The sequence below is a fragment of the Salvelinus sp. IW2-2015 genome, unplaced genomic scaffold, assembly GCF_002910315.2.
Source record: "Salvelinus sp. IW2-2015 unplaced genomic scaffold, ASM291031v2 Un_scaffold2230, whole genome shotgun sequence".
Classification (NCBI taxonomy): domain Eukaryota; kingdom Metazoa; phylum Chordata; class Actinopteri; order Salmoniformes; family Salmonidae; genus Salvelinus; species Salvelinus sp. IW2-2015.
In genome coordinates this window covers 125,039-131,038 of record NW_019943560.1, presented here as the reverse complement: position 1 = coordinate 131,038, position 6,000 = coordinate 125,039, and the positions used below count along the sequence as shown (strand labels likewise).

General features: G+C 42.9%; 1 pseudogene; it reads right to left on the bottom strand.

Annotated features, from left to right (window-relative positions):
• LOC112073330 (speckle-type POZ protein-like A) overlaps positions 1–6,000 on the bottom strand; it is a 77,124-nt pseudogene that overhangs the window by 37,445 nt on the left and 33,679 nt on the right.

Genomic DNA, 6,000 nt, shown 5'->3' with positions numbered 1-6,000 from the left:
GTCTAAGGCACAGTCTGTTCTGGACTTGGGGACTGTGAAGACACCTCTTGTGGCATGTCTTGTGGGGGTATGCATTGTGTCCGAGCTGTGCGCCAGTAGCTCAAACAGACTGCTCGTTGCATTCAACATGTCAATACCTCTGACAAATAGTACTGATGAAGTCAATCTCTCCTTCACTTTGAGCCAGGAGAGATTGGCATGCATATTATTAATGTTAGCTCTCTGTGTACATCCAAGGGCCAGCTTGCTGCCCTGTTCTGAGCCAATTGCAATTTTCCTGAGACCCTTTTTGTGGCACCTGACCACACGACTGAACAGTAGTCAGGTGCGACAAAACTAGGGCCTGTAGGACCACCTTGTTGATAGTGTTGTTAAGAAGGTAGAGCAGTGCTTTATCATGGACAGACTTCTCCCCATTTTAGCTACTGTTGCATCAATATGTTTTTGACCGTGACAGTTTACAATCCAGGGTTACTCCAAGCAGTTTAGTCACCTCAACTTGCTCAATTTCCACATTATTTATTACAAGATTGGGGTTTAGTGAATGATTTGTCTCAAATACAATGCTTTTAATTTTAGAAATATTAGGACTAACTTATCCCTTGCTATCCACTCTGAAACTAACTGAAATTTATTTGTTAAGGTGTTGCAGTAATTTTACTCGCTGTAGGAGCTGGCTTTACTCAAAGCCAGTTGCATTTGTCATTAGTAAAGATTGAAAAAAGTAATGGGCCTAGACAGCTGCCCTGGGGAATTCCTGATTCTACCTGGATTATGTTGGAGAGGCTTCCATTAAAGAACACCCTCTGTGCTCTGTTAGACAGGTAACTCTTTATCCATAATATAACAGGTGGTTATAAAGCCAAAACACATATGTTTTTCCAGCAGCAGACTATGATCGATAATGTCAAAAGCTGAACTGAAGTCTAACAAAACATATTTTTATCATCAATTCCTTGAACAGAGCTATGCTCAGCCATGAGGCATCAAAGCCAAAGGAACTGAATAATATTAATAAATGCTATAGATGAAAGGAAAGTAGTGTGGAAACCTACCAAAAAAACTATTAGGCAACAACAAATTCTATCCCTTTTAGACAACTTCTTGGACAAAAGATGCCACTGTAATAGTGAAGGTGTAAACTTGGCAGTAGAGAACTAAACAGTATATTTGACCTATCAGCTTCAAATCAAATCAAACTTTATGAATTACCTGTTGCACAACATTCGGCAGGCGTTGGTAACTGTTTCACCATACACTTGCGCTGAACGTTGTGCAACAGGTAATTCATAAGTGTACCTATGTAGTTAGATGATTTGTCATTAAATGATTTAGATAGACATGCTTCTAATATCCGTACATGACCCGTGACTGACAATTTAAGTACGTTAGCTAAAACTGTCTATTTAAGTAGGCAATAGAAAAAAAGCCCGTCTATCATGTTCCTTGATTGGGTAAAGACGAACCGTCTCTCCAAAACTAGTGGACCAATGGAGATTCATTGTCTACGCCTCCCTCTAAACCCCGCCCTTCCCGGAAAAATAATGCCAAAACTCGCAATCAAACAGACTGGCAGTGAAAACAAAGAAACAGACATCGAAAGCAAAGATATGAGTAGCGTAACCAAAAGGTAGTGCATGCAGACAAGAGCGTAGGCAAAATGTATTCAATAGGATTGTTTGCAAGGAAAGTTTAACCAAAAACTTTTTGAATTCGTTTGAAATACACTGCTCAAAAAAATAAAGGGAACACTTAAACAACACAATGTAACTCCAAGTCAATCACACTTCTGTGAAATCAAACTGTCCACTTAGGAAGCAACACTGATTGACAATACATTTCACATGCTGTTGTGCAAATGGAATAGACAACAGGTGAAAATTATAGGCAATTAGCAAGACACCCCCAATAAAGGAGTGGTTCTGCAGGTGTGACCACAGACCACTTCTCAGTTCCTATGCTTCCTGGCTGATGTTTTTGTCACTTTGAATGCTGGCGGTGCTTTCACTCTAGTGGTAGCATGAGACGAGTCTACAACCCACACAAGTGGCTCAGGTATGGCAGCTCATCCAGGATGCACATCAATGCGAGCTGTGGCAAGAAGGTTTGCTGTGTCTGTCAGCGTAGTGTCCAGAGCATGGAGGCGCTACCAGGAGACAGGCCAGTACATCAGGAGACGTGGAGGAGGCCGTAGAAGGGCAACAACCCAGCAGCAGGACCGCTACCTCCGCCTTTGTGCAAGGAGGATTAGGAGGAGCACTGCCAGAGCCCTGCAAAATGACCTCCAGCAGGCCACAAATGTGCATGTCTGCTCAAACGGTCAGAAACAGACTCCATGAGGGTGGTATGAGGTCCCGACGTCCACAGGTGGGGGTTGTGCTTACAGGCTCAACACCGTGCAGGACGTTTGGCATTTGCCAGAAACACACAGATTGGCAAATTCGCCACTGGCGCCCTTGTGCTCTTCACAGATGAAAGCAGGTTCACACTGAGCACATGTTGACAGACGTGACAGAGTCTGGAGACGCCGTGGAGAACGTTCTGCTGCCTGCAACATCCTCCAGCATGACCGGTTGGCGGGGGTCAGTCATGGTGTGGGGTGGCATTTCTTTGGGGGGCCGCACAACCTCCATTGTGCTCGCCAGAGTAGCCTGACTGCCATTAGGTACCGAGATGAGATCCTCAGACCCCCTTGTGAGACCACTATGCTGGTCGGTGGCCCTGGGTTCCTCCTAATGCAAGACAATGCTAGACCTCATGTGGCTGGAGTTGGTCAGCAGTTCCTGCAAGAGAAGGCATTATGGCTATGGACTGGCCCGCCCGTTCCCCAGACCTGATCCAATTGAGCACATCTGGGACATCAGTCTCGCTCCATCCACACAAACGCCACGTTGCACCACAGACTGTCCAGGAGTTGGCGGATGCTTTAGTCCAGGTCTGGGAGGAGATCCCTCAGGAGACCATCCGCCACCTCATCAGGAGCATGCCCAGGCGTTGTTAGGGAGGTCATACAGGCACGTAGAGGCCACACACACTACTGAGCCTCATTTTGACTTGTTTAAGGACATTACATCAAAGTTGGATCAGCCTGTAGTGTGGTTTTCCACTTTAATTTTGAGTGTGACTCCAAATCCAGACCTCCATGGGTGATAAATTTGATTTACATTGATCATTTTTTGTGTGATTTTGTTGTCAGCACATCAAACTATGTAAAGAAAAAAAGTATTTAATATAAGAATATTTTCATTCATTTCAGATCTAGGATGTGTTATTTTAGTGTTCCTTTTATTTTTTTGAGCAGTGTATATATTTTTTTTGTCAGAGTTTTCCTCTCGCTTTAAAATTATTTGCTTACAGAGTTTTCTGGGGTTTTGCATTTGATGGTTCTTATTTTTAGTTTACAATTCTATACATTTTGCTTTCGAATGTGTTTGGTTTTTGATTTCAACATCCATTATTTCACCTGTCCTCGAAAATATATAGGTTTACATTCTTCAACTTTATTTTTCATGTTTTACGATTTATTTTATTTTTGAATTCAATACATATTGCGTTAAAATTGACCCCATTTAGATGTTGTCAAAGAGCATCTTAAATAACTTCAACCCTAATACACAACCAAAAAAAAGAACAATGGTGGAAACCAGCTATCCCCCTAAGCTAGCCGGACAGAAGAGTCCCTGCCCATCTTCTGAAAACATCCTAAAACCCTACCTCTTCAAAGAGTATCTTTCCCCTCTTACCATCTCTGACTCCGCTTACTATGACTGTGATGTGTGGTTGTCCACCTACGCTATCTGAAATGAATGTACTCGACTATGACTGTGATGTGTGGGTATGTCCCACTAGCTATCTGAAAGATGATGTACTGACTATGGACTGTGATGTGTGGTTGTCCCACCCAGCTATCTGAAGATGAATGTACCTGACTATGACTGTATTGTGGTTGTCCCACCTAGCTATCTGAAGATGAATGTACTGACTATGACGTGTGGTTGTCCCACCTAGCTATCTGAAGATGAATGTACTGGACTATGACTGTGATGTGTGGTTGTCCCACCTAGCTATCTGAAGATGAATGTACTGACTATGACTGTGATGTGTGGTTGTCCCACCTAGCTATCTGAAGATGAATGTAGTGACTATGACTGTGATGTGTGGTTGTCCCACCTAGCTATCTGAAATGAATTGTACTGACTATGACTGTGATGTGTGGTTGTCCCACCTAGCTATCTGAAGATGAATGTACTGACTATGGACTGTGATGTGTGGTTGTCCACCTAGCTATCTGAAGATGAATGTACTGACTATGACTGTGATGTGTGGTTGTCCCACCTAGCTATCTGAAGATGAAGTTACTGACTATGACTGTGATTGTGTGGTTGTCCCACCTAGCTATCTGAAGATGAATGTAGTGACTATGACTGTGATGTGTGGTTGTCCCACCTAGCTATCTGAAGATGAATGTATGACTATGACTGTGATGTGTGGTTGTCCCACCTGCTATCTGAAGATGAATGTAGTGACTATGACTTGATGTGTGGTTGTTCCCACCTAGCTATCTGAAGATGAATGTAGTGACTGACTGACTGTGATGTGTGGTGTCCCACCTAGCTATCTGAAGATGAATGTACTGACTATGACTGTGATGTGTGGTTGTCCCACCTAGCTATCTGAAGATGAATGTACTGACTATGACTTGATGTGTGGTTGTCCCACTAGCTATCTGAAGTGAATGTAGTGACTATGACTGTGATTTGTGGTTGTCCCACCTAGCTATCTGAAGATGAATGTAGTGACTATGACTGTGATGTTGTGGTTGTCCCACCTAGCTATCTGAAGATGAATGTACTGACTATGACTGTGTGATGTGTGTTGTCCCACCTAGCTATCTGAAGATGAATGTACTGACTATGACTGTGATGTGTGGTTGTCCCACCTAGCTATCTGAAGATGAATGTTATGTGACTATGACTGTGATGTGTGGTTGTGCCACCTAGCTATCTGAAGATGAGTGCACTAACCGTAAGTCACTCTGTATAAGTGTCTGCTAAATGACTCAAATGTAAATGTCTTACCTCACAGAACAGGGTGAGCTTGTCATCAGGTAACAGCCCTTGGCTTCATCAAGCAGGAAATCTCTTCTAATAACTTTTGAAGCCCCAGTCTTCCCCTGGACAAACCGATAGGCTCTTTGGCTTTCTGCAGGGAGGAGGAAGAATCCAAAACACACTAGTGTTCTAGGCTTAACTAGGAGAATACAGGTAAACAGTATGTTATTTGAATGGTGATTTCCTTAACGTAATATAGTTGTAGACTGTCAGGTCTGTTACTAACCCATAGCTTTAGTCTCTTCTCTTTTAGTGTTCAATAAGGAAAACTTGAACTTTGCTCTGACTTCACTTTTTGGACAACTAACAAGAAGTAAATACAASGACAGATAATCTTTGCTTTCATCATCTAGTCCTTTTGGGTTGACTCTAAGACACCTGGGCAGGAAACAGAGGAGGAACACAACAGAATATTAGTTCAGCAGAGGCTGTATTACTCCAGTCGTTATTCACAAAGAAACAACAAGCTGTTGAGATCAGGATGATACTCTTTCTCCTGCCTAGAAGCATTTTATAAGCAATTTAGAATTAATTGATGACAGTAGTAATACAGTAAATGTTAAGTTTACCATTTCATCTTGTCGTTGGGTCCAGAGGAGAAGGTGGAACTCTTTAAAACCTCCCCCATCTCCTCTCTACAGAAGCTGAAGTTGTTGATGCTCCACATGTAGGAGAACTTGACTACTTTTACCTGAAACAAAAAGGCAACAATCACAACGCTTCCATCCACTTCAAAAGACAGCCTTTCTTTTTTAGTTTGGATCCTGCGACGCAGTTTGCATCAGTTGCTGGGACTGCTAGTCTCTGTCCATTGATCCTGCCAACCAAGGCCAGGTCTGAGGAGCTATTTGGCGTAGCAGCTAGCCTAGCTGCTAACTAGCGGGGTTTT